Source organism: Pseudopipra pipra, chromosome 24 (genome assembly GCF_036250125.1).
Source record: "Pseudopipra pipra isolate bDixPip1 chromosome 24, bDixPip1.hap1, whole genome shotgun sequence".
Lineage (NCBI taxonomy): Eukaryota > Metazoa > Chordata > Aves > Passeriformes > Pipridae > Pseudopipra > Pseudopipra pipra.
In genome coordinates, this window is record NC_087572.1 from 5,192,844 (window position 1) to 5,210,431 (window position 17,588).

The 17,588-nt window shown below is 52.2% G+C and overlaps 1 long non-coding RNA gene across 1 annotated transcript; it reads left to right on the forward strand.

Annotated features, from left to right (window-relative positions):
* The first annotated feature begins 14,199 nt into the window (after window positions 1-14,199).
* On the forward strand, window positions 14,200-16,708 carry LOC135402233 (uncharacterized). Its single transcript, XR_010425063.1, has 2 exons — window positions 14,200-14,372; window positions 16,319-16,708. It is a non-coding gene; the product is annotated as an uncharacterized LOC135402233 (long non-coding RNA).
* The last annotated feature ends 880 nt before the right edge of the window (window positions 16,709-17,588 follow it).

A 17,588-nucleotide genomic window follows, 5' to 3' on the forward strand; every position in this document is an offset into this window, starting at 1 on the left:
CCCCCAGGCTCCTTCTGGGGTAACAAAAGCTGCTCAAAAGTTGACAAAACGAGCCAAGGAACGAATAAACCAACAGAAAACATCCAGTTTGTGCTTTTTTAATGCCCCCAGAGCCAAAGGGAGACGCAGGAAGGGAGAACCACACACCGGTGATTCCTGGTTGGTGCTGATTCCTGGGAGAGTTTTGGCCATGAGGAGTGTGAGTGTGGTTTTCCCACAAATGTGCTGCTCCATGAATCCCACTGGCTTGGGAAGCAGCAGCACTTTCCCCTCCTCCCATGAGTAATTTCCAGGGGGAGATGGACTTAATTTGTGTCTCCTCCAGGGCAGGTTGTGGCTCCTGCTGTTCCTTGGAAGCTCCTGGTGGGTTGTGAGGTGCTGCTGTCACTGGGATTGGGGAGTCATTAAGGGGATGGAGGGCTGGGAATGGGGAGCCAGGGCTGCATTTTGGGAGCAGGGCAGTTTGCTGAGACTGCTCACAGCCAGGCCAGCCTGGGAAGGGTGCCCAGGGTGCCCAGGGGCAGCAGGTCACACGGACACCACGGGGGATTTGTCTCTGTGCTTTCAAGCTGAAAATAACCTGTCACACCAACTCCTCTGGCAGGAGCTGATCCGTGAGTTCCTCCTGCCTCCTGTTCTGAAACAACCAGGCCTGCCCATTTCCAGGGATGCTGAGGGTGATGCTGAACCCAGAGGTCTCCAGGATGGAGTTACCCCAGCCATGGGGACCCCCTGGGTGTGGATCCAAACCCCACAGCTGCCTCCACACCTCAGGGACCATCCTTGGAGACCTTGGCTTGGCCTTGTCTGGGGTGAAGTGTGAGGAGATGGACAAGAAGGTGCTGGGCTGGAAAGGATGGGCTGAAAGGCATTAGAGGGTGTCCAGAGAAGAGCAACGAGGCTGGGGAAGGGACTGGAGCACAAGTGCTGTGAGGAGAGGCTGAGGGAGCTGGGGGGGGCTCAGCCTGGAGAGGAGGAGGCTCAGGGGAGACCTCCTGACTCTGCAACTCCCTGCCAGGAGGGGGGAGCTGGGGGGGTCGGGCTCTGCTGCCAGGAACCGGCAGCAAGACAAGAGGGCTGGGTCTTCAGCTGTGCCAGGGGAGGTTTAGGTTGGATATTGGGAAGAAATTCTTTACAAAGAGGGTGCTCAGCCATTGGAATGGGCTGCCCAGGGAGGGGGTGGATTCTCTGTCCCTGGAGGTGTTTAAGGTGAGACTGGATGTGGCATCAGTGCCATGGGCTGGGAACCACGGCGGGGTTGGATCAAGGGTTGGACTTGATGATCTCGGAGGTCCCTTCCAACCCAGCTGATTCTATGACTCTATGATGGGTCTGGAGGGGCCATGAGGAGCAGCTGAGGGCACTTGGTGTGTGCAGCTGGAGCAGAGCAGGCTGAGGGCAGAGCTCAGCGGGGGCTGCAGCTCCTCCCCAGGGGCAGCTCCGATCTCTGCTCTGGGGGAGCAGGGACAGCAGCCAGGGAACGGCTGGAGCTGTGTCAGGGCAGGCTCAGGGTGGATCTCAGGCAAAGGTTCTTTCCCCCAGAGGCTGGTTGGGCACTGCCCAGGCTCCCCAGGGCAGTGGGCACAGCCCCAAGGCTGCCAGAGCTGCAGGAGGGTTTGGACAACGCTCTGAGGGCCAGGGTGGGATTGTTGGGGTGTCTGTGGAGGGCCAGGGGTTGGACTGGATGATCCTTGTGGATCCCTTTCAACTCAGGATATTCTCTGATTTCCCACTTTCCTGGTGTTTGACATATTCTGAACACAAAAATCCGACAAAATCAGGAGTGGAGGTGATGGATGTCACGGTGTGCTCGAGGTTGAATCATGGAATCACAGAATCAGACAGGTTGGAAAAGACCTCTGAGATCATCAAGTCCAACCCTTGATCCAACCCCGCTGTGGTTCCCAGCCCATGGCACTGATGCCACATCCAGTCTCACCTTAAACACCTTCAGGGATGGAGAATCCACCCCTCCCTGGGCAGCCCATTCCAGTGCCTGATCAGCCTCTCTGGAAAGAAATTCTTCCTAAATCCAACCTAAACCTCCCCTGGCACAGCTGAAGACCCTCTTGTCCTACTGCTGGTTCCTGGGAGCAGAGCCTGACTCCCACCTGGCTCCAAGCTCCTTCCTTGAAGGGCTGGGCACTGGCAGAGCTGCTTTGCTGGGAATCTTCAGCTGGGCACCAGCACTGCTGTGTGACAGATGTCACCCAGGACAGACCTGCCGGCCCGAGGGGGTGGGAAATGCCCCTCTTGAGAACGATGGCGTCATTTGGAGATTCCTGGATGGGAATTACTTTTAGGATTAGCACTTCTGACCAGGTCCCTGTGCCCGGAGGAGGCTCCCTGTCCTTGTTCTGGGAGGGGGAACAGCCCCATCTCCAGAGGCTCCGCGGGCCATTCCAGCCCCCGGGAGGATGAGGATGTTAATGGAGCTGAGGGGAAAGGCTGAACTCATCCGACTGCCAGAAGATTCTGGAGGTGCCCACCGGAATGATAATTGCGGCATTAAAGCATCCGGGGGGTGCTCAGCAGGGCTCTCCCGGCAGGCAGGACTGAGGGACGGGCGATAATGCGGGAGGGGAGGAGGGGAGAGGGAATTCGGAGCGTGGAAATTCTCCGGCCGGGGGGAGGGAAAGGGAGGTTATTTCAAAGGTGAATGGAAATGCTTTTAAAGCGTGAACAAACGGGGTATCTGAGAGCCCGGATCATCACGGGAATGGCTGTGGGGATGAGGGAGGGGATGTGGGGATGTGGGGATCAGAGAGGGGATGTGGGAATCAGGGAGGGGATGTGGGGATGAGGGAGGGGATGTGGGGATGAGGGAGGGGATGTGGGGATGAGGGAGGGGATGTGGGGATCAGGGAGGGGATGTGGGGATCAGGGAGGGGATGTGGGGATCAGGGAGGGGATGTGGGGATCAGGGAGGGGATGTGGGGATCAGGGAGGGGATGTGGGGATCAGGGAATGGCTGTGGGGATGAGGGAGGGGATGTGGGGATCAAGGAGAGGATGTGTGGGATCAGGGAATGGCTGTGAGGATCAGAAGGGGATGTGGGGATGAGGGAGGGGATGTGGGGATCAGGGAGGGAATCTGGGGGTCAGAGAATGGCTGTGGGGATCAGGAGGGGATGTGGGGATGAGAGAATGGCTGTGGAGATCAGGGAATGGCTGTGGAGATCAGGGAATGGCTGTGGAGATCAGGGAATGGCTGTGGAGATCAGGGAATGGCTCTGGGGATCAGGGAATGGCTCCGGGTTCAGGGTTGTAACTCCGGGCATGGAAATGGGGAACATGGGGGTTGGGGTTGGACAGAGCCTTCCAGGGAATTGCTTTCTCTCACCTGCAGGACTTGAACAACCTCCTCCCACTGTGGTTTGGGCAGCCCATGTCCCCCTGCTGCTGATCTCCAGGGCCTGGCAGGAGCTCACAGGTGGGATAAATCCTCCCTGTGGATCCACGGGGCAGCACCCAAAGTGTTGCTCCAAACGTCCCCAATTCCCTATAAAAACAAAAAATCCATAATCCTCATCCCCAAAAGGTTGCAATTCCTCTTTTTTCCAGTTCTCCATCTCGGGATTGGAAGATTTTGGGGCGGGTTTGGGGTGTTTTGGGGCATTTTAGGGCAGATTTGGGATATGGGAGGGAAGGCCAGAGTGACTGCAGCAATTTAGACTGGGTTTTGGGGCATTTTAGGCTGGGTTTGGGGGGGTTTAGGACCGGCTTAGGGGCATTAAGAAAAGCTGAGCATGATTGTGGCATTTTAGGGTGAGTTTGGGGCCTTTTGGGGCAGCTTTGGGGCATGTCCAGGCAGGACACTCAACATACCAGGATGAAACCTTATCACTGCTATTCTTCTTTATGTGGCCACTTGATCAACAGCCAGATAAAACTGTAAGAGGTACAGCAAGGCAGGCAGGACATGGGGAAATGAGAGAGAAAACCTGTTTGGAGACATTTAAAAAGGATGTTCAGCTCAGCAGGAACTGAACCAGGAGTTCTGAGCTCGCCCTGCACAGTCCTGGGATGGCACAGGGCTGGCAAGGCCATCCAGACAGCAGGGGGGGATTAAAAAAAATAAAGAAAGAAGTCAAGAAACCCATTAAAAATGCAGCTGTTCCTTCCCTTAAGGAGCCACTCTCCCAGTTCTGTGTCTCTCCAGTGTGGGATCTCCCACGTTCTGGGTTCTTTTTACTCATTTACAGTCAAAACCTGTTTAATTATTGGCCTCCTCTTTGCTTCAAAAGCAACAGCAACTGCAAAGTTGCAAAACCAAGGCCAAGGAAGGAGGAATGGCCGATTTTGCCACCTTTTTAACCCAAAGCTGGCTGTAAAATGACCCAACCAGCAGCCTGGGACTCCTGCTTTCCTTTCAGGCCTCGTTGGAATTGCAGCAGGCTCATGGAAAGATCTCCTTCAATTCACACCTCTGAGATGTTGGGGGCGGCTCTGGCACCTTCAGAGGAGCTTCCTCCATCCCAAAATACTTCTCTGAAATCACCAGGATGATTCATTGGTTCCTTCAGAGAGAGGACCTGGGATAAACCCAGCCCTGCTGGGCAGCAGGGAGAGGAATCCTGCCCAGTGTTGCTGGGGGGTCCTGGTGTAGTTTAGATTATTCAGAAAATAAAAGGGAGAATAAATGACTCTGGATCACTTAAACAGCCTCAAAAAACCCAGAGAACCTGGGCTGGAAACACCCAACAACAACAAGGGTGTCCCAGAGCTGAGGAATAGGTGTCACACAAGGTCTGGCTCAAGACAACTACAAAGAAAACAACTTTTCCTGGCTGTTTTTCCTTGCTCTGAAGAACAGCAGTCCAGGCATGTGTGAAAGCCAGCAGACAATCAGTCTGGATTAGGGAGACAACTGATTAAACCCAGCTCCAAGAACAATGGCTGCTGATGAGGAGCGAGATTGGATTTAGGTCACGTTAAAACGCTGTGAATAAATCACCCCACTAAAGACCAATTACACCAGACCCCTTGATTGAGGGGTGGAAAGGGAAAAACATCTTCTGATGCCGTTTCTGGTGGTTCCTGGGCTGCCCTTTAACCATTCCCTGCCCAGAACTGAGCAAACCCTTTCCCAACAAAAGGCTGTGAGCGACCTGCTCGCTGCCAGAGGCAGGAGGGAGTGGGAGAGGAGTGGGTGGGGTGGGACAGACCAGGAACGGTTCAAACGTCCTTTTTCCAGCATAACCTGAAGCAGGTGAGCTTGTGGTTGTGTCTGGTGGAATAAGGACCAGACTCTCCCCTTGGGCAGGGAAGGTTACCTGCTCCCTGACCCTCCCCTTTGGAAAACTCACTCTTCAAACCCAAACTGTAGGTGCAGAACCTGCACCTGGCTGGAGTCTTCCCCAAGATCTTTCTCAGCTCAGGACTCCCCTTTTCCAGATGTTCCTGCCCTTCCCCAGGCAGCTTTTCTCTCATCCCTCCTCTGCCCCATCTCCTCCCTCTTACAGACTCTGTTCCTCCATTTCCAACAACTGTCTTGACTTGTATTTAAATCTCAGGAGGTAAAAACTGGCCCCCATTCCACTCAAATATTAAACCACCACTTTCTTTTTCTCTTTTCCTTTAGCAAAGCCAGGATTTCATCTTCAATCATCCTGTAAAATAAAGGATAAGTCCCAGGATCTTCAGGCTGGGCAGTCCACCCTCAGCCTGGCTTCTCTGTGCTGTTCCCCCCAGCCAACATTTTTTTTTCCATCTCATACATAAAGTGCCCTTTTTTTCTTTGCCTTTCTCTTTTCAGTTATTGGTGCCTCGATCTGTGTTCACTGAGCTCTTAAATTATGATTTTAGAAAATAAGCTCCCCATTGTGTCTCTTGAAGATACAAAGCCCAGGAACAAAAGGAGATTCCCCCTCTTAACGGTTGGATGAGTTGGATACAAAGCTCAGCCTGACAAAGCCCAAGGGGTTTGCAGAGGTTTCTACCTGCTCAGAGCAAACTTTTTAACAATTGTCCTCGTCCTGCAGCCTCCAACCAAGCCTGGCCACAGCCCCAGCACCCCAAAAACTCTGATTAGCTGGTGTAGCTTGGAGGGCAGCCCCGAAATCCAGGGTTAAATAGGGCAGGAAGTCTTCTACATCCCCACATGTCCACACACACAAACACAGAACCTGCTCGGGGCAGCAGGTCTCCTTCTGGAGCCTTTGAATTACAGAACTGTGGAACTGTCTGGGTTGGAAAAGCCCTCTGAGGTCATCGAGTCCAACCATTAACCCAGCACTGCCAAGGCCAAGAGCGAAGAGCCAAATCTGCATCTGTGGGCAATTAATATTCCTCTTGATAAGGGAGGGAGGGGAGGAAGGGAGGAGGGAAGGAAGAAAGAAGGAAAAAAAGGAAGGAAGGAAAAGGAAGGAAGGAAGGAGGGAAGGAAGGAAGGAGGAAAAAAAGAAAGGAAAGAAGGGAAGAAAGGAAGAAAGAAAAAAGGGAAGGAAGGAAGGGAGGAAGGAAGGAAGGAAGGAAGCAGGGAAAAAGGAAGAAAGAAGGGAAGGAAGGAAGGAAGGAGGGAAGGAAGGAAGCAAGGAAGGAAGGAAGGAAAGAGGAAAGGAAGGAAGGAAGGAAGGAGGGAAGGAAGGAGGGAAGGAGGAAAGGAAGGAAGGAAGGAAGGAGGGAGGGAGGAAGGAAGGTAGGCTGGTTTACCCCAGCACTGCCAAGGCCACCACTAATCCATGTCCCCAAGTGCCACATCTACACATCTCTTAAATCCCTCCAGGGATGGGGACTCCCCCCCTGCCCTGGGCAGCTGGGCCAGGGCTGGACAACCCTTTCCAGAAAGAAACTTCCCCCATATCCAACCTGAGCCTCCCCTGGCACAGCCTGAGGCCGTTCCCTCTCCTCCTGTCCCTTGTTCCCTGGGAGCAGAGCCCGACCCCCCCCGGCTCCCCCCTCCTGTCAGGGGGTTGCAGAGCCAGAAGGTCCCCCCTGAGCCTCCTTTTCTCCAGGCTGAGCCCCCCCAGCTCCCTCAGCTGCTCCTGCTGCTCCAGCCTCTTGTCCCTGCATCCCTGAGCTCCACACCAGTGTCCCTGGGTCTCTGTTTCCCTGGCAGTCCCAGCTCACGTGTCCTCCCCGGGGCAGGTGCTGGTGACACCTCTGCCTGCAGAGAGCTGTGGTTCCTTTAATGATCCCCCAAAAGCTGCTGCAGGAAGGTTCCTACTCTGTAATAAACATGCCTGGCCTGCCCCCGAGGTGAAGGAGAAAGGATTAGTTACTAATCTTTCCTGATAAAGAAGAGCCAGTTAACAAGTGTATTGATTTGGGTAAATAAAGCTCTTTATGTCGCTGCTTTGTTTGTCTAAACACAAACATATATTTAGGTAAAGTTCTCTTCCCCAAACCCGTGTGCTGGGACTCAGCAGCATCCCTGGAGCACTCAGGGGCCAAGAACTTGGAAGCTCTGGAATTTGGATGCCTCAGAAGCAGGGAAATATCGCTGGAATATTGCTAAATACCTGTGAAACACTTCTTGCTTCTGATTTCCAGCACAAAATACAAGAAGCTGAGTGGGGCTTGGAGGCAGCTTGTTCCAACCTGCCTCACCACGGGGGCTCAGAATCAGTGGCAGAATCCATTTTGCTCTCTCTTGCAGCACACTCTTCCATTTAATCCACGAGGGCACGGTGGGTTTGGTGCCAAATCAGTGCTGGCACAGGATTTGGGCATCACCTGTGCCTGGGAAATCACCCCCCACAGGTCCCTGCCCGCCCCACGTTTGGCATCACTCACAATGCTGAGGTTCCACAGAGTTTAGTTCCAGCTTTGCCACCAGTGGGAATTTGGGTGCCAACCTGACACAACGGCAAAAATGACTTTCCTTCCTGCAAGGCTGTGAATTCCGTGGATCTCTGGGCATGTACTTCCAGCTGGTGCAAGAATAAACATGAGCTACCACTTGCATGTTCCTGTATTTGTATAAATTCACCAGGGGCAGGAGTTGGGAAACGGCAGCAAAAGCATGGAATGGCTGAAAAATAGGATTGAAAATTATTATCCAGTGCCCAGTGCACTCTCTCCCACCCCTCCTCACCTAAAAACCTCTGCTGCTCCAAAAAAGAACCACTTTCAGAGCTTGGCCAAATTTACACCCCGCCACAAAGACATCCTTGATTAAGGATATTCTTTATTATCCAGTGATCACTGATTTCTGTTTCATAAACTGGTGGCCAGATAAGGTAAAATAAAGAGAGGATAAAGATAAGCAAAAAGAAAATCAATAAAGAGATTAAGACATTTCTGCGAGTCACTGAAATGAGACAGCTACAAAGGAAAAGAGCAGGATTTGCCTTTATAACATCAGCAAAAGGGGAGATGGTTTCCTGAAGTGTTTCTTTAAACAGTGAACTCATTGGAGGAGTCCAGACATTAAAGCCTCTCCCCCAGCAGACGCCTCAGAAGACCAGCAGGGCTTCCAGCAAAACCAGACTCCACTTTCGTGGAGCCCAAACTAACACAAATATTTAAAAACCGTTCAGGGTCTTTTTGTGCGTCGCGAAGAAATCACAGCCCGGCTGAATCCGCTTTCTAAAAGACATCCTTTGAAGGTCACCTTAAAAAAACCATCCCTGGAGAATGCAAAGCAAGACCCAAATGCCTCAAAAGGAGCTTTCCTGCCCGTCAGTTGAGGCCTTGCTTTTGCTGGCAGCTGCAGAATGGGGCCTATTCATGAAGTTCAAACTCCGTGGGCTCCTCGCTGCTCCTGCTGCAGCCTGTTCCAAGAGCTCACTCCTCCAGAGCTTCCAGGCCTTCTCATTTCCAGGCTGGGTTAGTTGATGGCTGTTCTGGAAGTCTTTGGGCAGCGCTGTCCCTTGGTTCTCCTGCTGTGCCAGCAGAGCTCCAGGAGGGCCAGAGCATCACTCCCAAGCTTCCATGGACCAGCACAATGGGACCTGGGGTGGGCCTGTGGCACAAGGGCCCTCCATGGCCCCTCTGCAGCTGATGAGGTGAGAAAAAAGGTTTTTCCAGAGGGGGACTTGGAGCAGCTACTTGGCTTCTTGCCCTGAACCACCAACTGGAGGAATCCTTCTCTTTTCATGCTCAGGGTAGATTTTAGAAATTAATAAAATATCCTGAGCTGGGAGGGACCCACAACGATCATCCAGTCCAACTCCTGGCTCTGCACAGACACCCCAAGGAGTCAGTGCTGTGGGATGTGTGTAACTGCCACACCCATGTGTCACACAGAGGTGCTGAATATTCCCAGCAAAGCACCTCTGGCAGTGCCCAGCTCTTGGACCTGGAGCTCTCCGTGATACCCAGCACCACCACTCCTGGTTTTGTCGGAGTTTTGACTCTAGAACCTGGTGTCGAGCACCAGGAAAGTGGGAAATCAGAGAATATCCTGAGCTGGAAGGGACCCCCGAGGACCATCCAGTCCAACCCTGAGCCCTGCACAGGCCCAGCCCCAAGAGTCCCCCCCTGTGCCCCAGAGGATCAGCCAAACCCTCCTGCAGCTCTGGCAGCCTTGGGGCTGTGCCCACTGCCCTGGGGAGCCTGGGCAGTGCCCAACCAGCCTCTGGGGGAAGAACCTTTGCCTGAGATCCACCCTGAGCCTGCCCTGACACAGCTCCAGCCGTTCCCTGGCTGCTGTCCCTGCTCACAGGGAACAGTGTTTGGAGCTGCCCCTCAGGTGGATGTTGAAGAGCACAGTTAACCTCCCTTCAGTCTCTGCTCCAGGCTGAATAAACCAATTCAGCTGCTTAAACTGATTTATCCTTTTAAGAACAGCTGCCCCCTCTCTGCTTGGAGTGTCCCCTTCCCTGGTCATCCCAGGAACCTTTATCCCAGATCCATCTGAGTTCTCTGTTCAGACAAAAGGCTCAGAGAACAACTCTGTGAGTTCAGTCTGTCATATAAACCCAGGAATTAGCCTTGAAACAAGGAGAGAACAATATTTCTGTGCTAGGGAAGCTCCAGGCTGTCCCCAAATCCATGCTGGTGCTGTAACACTGCACATCTTCCTGCCCCCGGAGGAGAGAGATCTGCTGGGATAAGGAATAGAGCCAGCTGTCATGTGGGATCTGCAGAGGAGACAAGCCCAGGCAGGTATTACCTGGATATATCTCCCTCCCCAGGTTCTACATCAGGTGGGGATGTGCAGCCAGAGAGAACAGGATTCATCTCCTCCAGCAACATCAGAGCAAAATCTACATTTTCCTGGTCCCCTGTAGGGTTTTGCAGCAAGGCAGGTACCTCCAGAACAGGAGCTGATGAGTGTGTGACATCCCACTGAACAGCTCTGGGAAATCTCCAGGAACAGCAAATAATTGAAGCAGAGACAAAGATCTTCAGGAAATTCTGGCAGCTTCAACAGCACTTCTTGTGTAAACAAAACCGAATTAATTTTGTGTAAGAAAACGTTGTATTTGATTTTTATTTTTTTTTGCTTTTAAATTGATTTTTTTTTTTTCTGCCTGGAGATTGTTTTAATTGTCTGTGGGTTTTCTTATGTTTCCTGGTGGTTAATGACAGGATTTTGGTGACAGGACATAATCTGACATGCCACTCCACGTTAGTGGTGACACAGAGAACATGATGCACTGCCTGCTCCTCCTGCCAGCCACGGTGTGACAGAGCGTGGAAAGGCAGGAACCAGCACGAGAATTGTCCTTTTATCCTGACCATTTCCCACTTTTTAAGCCTTTAAACCACTTTCTGCTTGCCCCTAATTGAGAGAAAATTTTCTAAGGAGCAGCTTGTTTGTTCTGTAATGAAAATGTGACACTTCAAACAAGACAAGGAGACAAGTACTTAGCAGGGTAATTAGAGCAGAAACTGTTTTCAATATCCAGGGCAGGTGATTCCAGTCTAACACCGGCAGCACTACAGTTCTCTGCTGCCAGGCCACCTCCATTTGAAGATCTAAAACACTAATAAATAAAAATTGGTTTTTATTCTGTCTCCATTCCAAAGGAGGGTGTGAAAGGAGGGAGGAGAAGGAGGGGGATGACGAGGCTGCAGCTGGGAAGGAGCTAAAACGCTTTTCCCAAGGCACCCTGAGCAAAACAACCAGTGTCTTCTGCCACCTCAACCCCACTGCTGAACCCCAGGAGCTGGGAAATGGCAGGAAAACCAAGAAATGGGATGTGTTATCCCACCCTTCCTCACCCAACAACTTCTGCTGTTCCAAAAAAAGAACCACTCTCAGAACTGCCCCAATTATTCCTCTCCTTTGGTCACTGGAACAGCTCCAGGAAATGCACGTTTCTGCCACTTTTGGTGACAAATTTAGCCCGCTAAGGAGCAGTTACATGGCTGTGTACTGAAGAAAATCACTGTTGCCATTTTTTGCAGCTCCCAGCCGGTGTTTTAAGTGTCACAATATTTTCTGCTGCGAGTTCAGGGCAATCCTTCAGCTCCTTGTGTGGCTGCAGTTGTTCTGGGCGTCCCAGCCCTGTGTTCCCCCAGGCACAACAAGCAATGGGGAAAGAGCTGTTAACAACAGGGATCTCTCCTGCATTCCTGGGTCAAGAGCCAGTGGTTTTCCAGGCAGGAAAATCCTATTTTCCCTTGAAAAGCTGCGTCTTCAGAAGGTTCTTGCTCACCAGGACACGCGAGGAAGCCTCGAGTAGGAAAGCCCTGATTGCCATGGATACAGCACTGGAGCTGTGGAGGGATTTGAGATAAAACAGGACAGTGGGAGCAAGGTCAGAGGAGCAAACACAGCCCCAGCCTCCCCTCCAGGAAGAGCTCTGGCATCAGGATGGAGCCCAACCCTTTATTTCCAGCCCAACCCTTTATTTCCAGCCCAACCCTTTATTTCCAGCAAACCCTTCGGTGTCCCAGGGTTATGGGGTGAAAGCCACGTGTGCAGCTGGGACCCACAGCTCGTCCTTCGCTTCCTCCTCTTGGCTGGCACAGCCCAAATTCTTCAGATCAATGTCCCATTTCCTACCCTGAAAATTCCAGAGGACAGCACAGACTCCTGCTGGTGGAGCAGGAGGGACCTGGGGCAGGGATCTGGGGTTTTGTCCTCCAGGTTTCAGCAGGAGCCTCTTCTGTAGGTTTTGAGGCCTTGGCTCAGTGCAGAAGTGGAAGTGGCATCACCAACAGGTCACAACCCTCCTCCAGAGCTCTAGGTGATGCCATTGCAGCCACAGGAGCAATCCCAGGCTGGAGGGATCCCCAACCTGATCTCCAGTGCTCTCAGAGCAGTGGCACCAGTCCTCTCCCCCTGTCTCATTTCCCTTCTCCTTCTGCAGGGAACATCAGAGCTCACCTTCCATCAGATCCATCCCTGGGGGGCTCCAGCTGCTCTGGAAAGCCCCAGACTGGACCAGGACCCACATCACATCATCTCTGCCACGTGTCCCCATGGCTGTATCCCATGGGAATTGTTGGTTCCTTGCCCTTTTGCACTCGGGGCTCCCATGGGGACACTCAAAATGCTCAGGGCAAGGGAATTTGCTCCCAACAGCATCTGACCCACAGCAGGTCCTTATGGTGGGAAAACCCCTGGAGGTAAAGGCAGGTTCTGGGCAGAGCAGGATCCTCCCTGTCTCCCGTGTCACTCTGGAAAACAAGCTGATTTTCCCAGCTCTGGACTTTGCAGAGGGGACCAAAGTGCTTCTCCTTCAGAAGGACATCGAGAAGTGAGGATGAGAGCCAGGAAACCCTGGAGCTTGTCTGAGCACCAGAGCCTGAGAGACTTCTCCCTCTCCATCGATTTCCTTTTCTCTTTCCCCATAAATCAGCCTCTTCAACTCTTCTGTCCTTTCCTGTTGCTTTTCTCTGAACAGGCTCCAATCCCTCAGTCCCTGGTGCCAAATGCCCAGGATGAACATCCTGTGCCATTCCTCACATTCAACACAGCTGTCCAGGAACAGGACTAAATTCCCTGGCATGTTTGGAGCTGGGTGACATTTCTAAACACTCGACAGTGGAAAGTCTTCAGTTCTTCCCATCTGTATTCCAGGACTAAACCAAAGCTGATGGGGACTGAACACGAGGCAGATAAGACACGGCAGCTCTCTGTAAATCCAGACAGCACCACCATCACTTTAAAACACAAATTCACCTTAAATAACACAAATAAGGACTGATGTGCTGATATACCAACATTTTAGAAGACATCTCATTTGCCTATTTGCAGTCACAACAGGTTCACAGATGAATACTGAGATCCAGGGTAGTTCTGTGATAGCTTTTCCAAGTTTTCCCGTCTCCATCACAAAGCTGGAGGTGACAGAGTGTTCTCTGCTGAGCCAGGGCTGGGAGGGGAAGGTGTCATTTAGAAAGAGGGCTCTAAATGTCAGCTCTGTCAGCTCTGGCATTAAGATGTCAGCAGTGGACTCTGGGTGCTGCTTGGGAGGTGAATGTTGTGAATGGAACAAGCTCCATGTGCAATTAATATTCCTCCTGGAACATCATCTGTGATGTTTTAGAGAGGCTGGGAGCAGGGAGAGCTGGGTTAGGGATGAATGAACTGAAGGGAAAGGAATGGAGGAGGGAATTGAGGGAGGAAGGGAGGGCTTGGAGAGACAGGACAAGAGGGAGTGGCTTCACACCGACAGAGGGTGGGTTTAGATGGGATATTGGGAAGGAATTCTTCCCTGTGAGGGTGCCCAGAGAAGCTGTGGCTGCCCCTGGATGCCTGGAAGTGTCCAAGGCCAGGCTGGAGCAACCTGGGACAGTGGGAGGTGTCCCTGCCCATGGCAGGGGGTGGGAATGAGATGAGCTTTAAGGTCCCTTCCAAACAAAACCACTCCATAATTCCATGAAAACAGCCAGCCAGATCTCCTGTCTGAGCTTGCTTTGAAGACAGAGGGTTAGATGTTGTGATCTCCCTGGATATAACCTGGCAGCTCCTAAAACCCTTCTCAAGACAACTCAATCATGCCTTGTGACACCCTGAAAGCAACAGAGAAAATGTTAGACAGTGCAAACTTGTAAAATCACACCTCTGATCCCTGTTTAGAGAAAACCTGGGAAAACTGTGTCTCGAGGATGAACAGAAACTGCAGAAAGATCATGGTAAGGATGGAAAAGACTGAATCCCACAGGGGGAAAACTGGGAGGATTGTTTTGGCCTGTCCCTGGGTGATAGTGCTGGATAAAAATAGAGCAGCAAGTCAACAGTGTAAATAAAAGATGAAAGGCTGGCAGTGAACACAAAAGGCAGTGAGAGCACCCAGGTAACCCAGGTAATGAGCCTGCTGCCCGTTAGAGGCCAGGAACGATTCCAGCACAGGAATTTCTCATTTCCCAGGCCTCCCCACAGGAAAAGCTGGCAGTATCCATGCTGTGCCTGCCCTCTGGACAAATTAGGGACTGTGGTGTCTGTAGATAACAGCCCAGCATCTCCCACCAGGATAAATTCACACCAAAGGCAACAGGGAAAAGCAGCGGGAAGCGTTTGTGCTCCGGGTGAGTGACAAACCACTGCTGACAGCCCTGTGCTGCCTTCATGCTCTCTGAGCACACATCCCAGAGGATTCCCCTCTGGATAGGGCCTTCCACAGGCTTTTCAGAGAGGTTTGGGTCAGAGAGGACCGTGGGGGAGCAGAGAACTGGTGTGAGGAGCAACTCTGAAGGAAGACAGTCCTCGTCTTCTTCATGCCTGGAACACCCTGGGCCTGCATAAACCCCACAGATCCAGGTGGGTCAATCCTGAGGAGGGGAAATTTTCAGAGCCAAAAGACTTAGGACAGTTGTGTCCCTCCTGGCTGGGTTGGAGGAGCTCAGAGTCAAGCTGGTGTCTCTCTTTTTGTCCGGGTTCCCCCCCTCAGGACACACCAGGGCCAGGGTGTTGTGCACCATCAAGGAGAACCACTTGCCATGGGAGGCCCCCTGACCCCCTAAATCATGGTCAGGGAGAATTTATAAAGGCCATGCAAATTCTCAGTCCCAAATAGCCCCAAAAATCCCACAGGACCCAAGAGGAGAAAGGGTCACACAACCCCCTTCCGTCACCAACTGGCACAGAAAAATGGGTCAATCCAGAGGATTCCGAGTCTGTCTGGTTTGCACATCTCCTCCAGGCTGGAAAGCTTGGCACCCAGAGCGTGGATAATCCTGGAGTAAAGTACCCAAACCCTCCAAGTGTCACAGAAAGACAGAGCAGGAGTTCCTCTCCCATGTGCCCTTCTCTCTTGCAGCTCATGGGTACTCTGGGAATGGCCTTGATCCATCTTCATCCCTGAGACAAACACACACAGCACGACATAAAGAGAGGGAAAAGGGGCAGGAAGAACCTGAAGGAGATCAAAAGATCAAAAGGAATACCTCTGGGACCCTGCAGTGGGAGCAACCACTGCCCAAAGCTCTCAGAGGGGCATCCCCAGCACCTGGGGTGGTTGTGGGGTGGGAGCAGAGGGGTGAATTCCACACCACCAGGCCTTTCCCTTAAAGGTGTGTCAGGGGTCCTGCAGAGTGTGACCAACCCTGCTGCTTCTCACCTCTCTGAGCCAAGTCAAACCTCCCATAGAATCTGTGGACAAAGGAGGCCAGAACTGCAGGGAGATGAACTGATGATGCTCCATTGACTCACCCCCATCCTCCAGTGGTTTGGAGGTGCTGAGGGTCTGCTCAGACTCCTCTTCTCTGGGGAGGAATCACTTAAAAAACAAGAGGGTTTTGGTACAATCACAATGGAATAAGAGCCCCCCTTCATCTGATAGTGCAAATTGAAAATTAACTCCGTCCCAGGCGGATCCAGCAGAGTCTGAAAGTGGAGGGAGCAGTTTGGAAAAGTGGCATTGCCAGTGGAGATGATGGGGGAGAGAGGAGGACCCACCCCATGGCTCCCAGCTGGCTCAGCCCCAAGATGCCCCACCAGAAACTGAGATGGGGCTGACTCTGACCTGCTGCCTCCCCGGGATCCCTCTGGAAGAAGCTGATGGAGGCTGGACCCTGGGATCCAGCAGGAAAAAGGTGCTTTGGCAAAAGAAACCTTTGGACAATAGGCTCAGGCACATGGGGTGACTCTTGGGGCTGGGCCTGTGCAGGGCCAGGAGTTGGACTCAATGATCCTTTGGGGCCCTTCCCAACTCAGCATATTCTGGGATTCTGGGAAAACTGATGGCTTTGTTGTGTGGTTGGGGCAGGAGGGGGGAGCAGTGTCACTGTGCAGACAGATGAGCTGGACTTTTGGCCTCCAGGAAGTCAGATGAGGTGGACTAACAGCCTCAGGGTTATGAATGTGTAAGAAGAGACAAAATGCAGAGAAATCCTTCCCTGGTGAAAGCCACGTTCCCAGCAAAGCATGACTCACACTCCTCAAGGCCTGGCTGGCTGCTCTCCTCTCCTTCCATTACCAGGAGCCTTCTGGGAGCTTCTCTGAGCACGACTCTCATTTATTCTTCTGCTTCCAGGGACTGGTCATTATTTACTGAAGCTCCTTGATGCCTCAACAGCATCTGAAACCCGTGGGAAGTGCTGCAGCAGTACAGAGACGGAGCTGACAGAGAAGGAAAGGCCCCAGGAATTGTTTCCATCTGTCACTTGGCTTTGCCCACAGGCTCTGGTGCTGCCCGTGGTGGGCACTGGCTGCACTGGCATGGGCTGTGTGCTCCTGCCTTCCCTGGATCCTTGTCTGGCACCAACACCCCGGGGTCGGACTTTTCTCCTGGGGAACAAGTGATGGGACAAGAGGAAACGGCCTCAAGTTGCACCAGGGGAGGTTTGGGTTGGATCAAAGGAAAATTTCTCCGCTGAAAGGGTTGGTGGAGTCCCCGTCCCTGGAAAAGCTGAAAAACTTGAAACTGTGCTGGTTTAGTGGTGGACCTGTTAATGTTGGACTTCATGACCTTAGAGGTCCTTTCCCACCTTAATGACTCTGTGACTGTGAGGTGACCCTGAAGATGGACCTTGCAGTGAAGGGGGGTCAAGGGTGGGGGCAGGAAGGAGGCCCAAACTCCCCCCCTGCCCCAGCACCCGTGGGAATCACACCCACACCTTCCCACAGGTTCTCCTGGAGTGTCCTGGGCAGGGACAGGGCTGGATGATCCTCGTGGGCCCCTCTCAAACCGGGAGATCCTGTGACTCTTCCCAAACCCTGCTGTTGTTTGCCAGCTCTCCGTAAATCCCACCTGTGGCAAAGCCCAGGGCAAGGCTGGGGGTTCCTCAGTGGGGTCTGAGGGATGTTGGAGCTGCTGTTCCAGGAGGGAGGGGGCTCCGGGAGCTTCCTGCCGAAGCCTTCTTTGTGGCAACAGAGGCCTGAAGCTCTTCTGCTTAATGACTCTGCTGCAAAACGCTCCCAGGAGGGTGCAATTAAGAAAGGTTGGTGATAATGGGCGTTAAAGAGGTGTTTTATCAGCTCTCTGTTGGGTGGTAAAAAGCTGCTCAATTCAAACATTCCCCAAGTTCTCTGCAGCACCTCTTGCCCAAACAGCTCCAACCTGGGGTTTCTCTGGTTGCCACCCCCAGTGCTCTCTGTGCAGTAACTCCCTCCTGCAGCAGGAGGCTCATCTTACCCCCCCACTGGAGCCCCCTGTTTGTTTGCAGTAGCAAAGAAATTTCATAAAAATAATTTCATAAAAATAATTTTATAAAAATAATTTTATAAAAATAATTTTATAAAAACAATTTAATAAAAAAATAATAATTTAATAAAAATAAAAATTTAATTAAAATAATTAAATA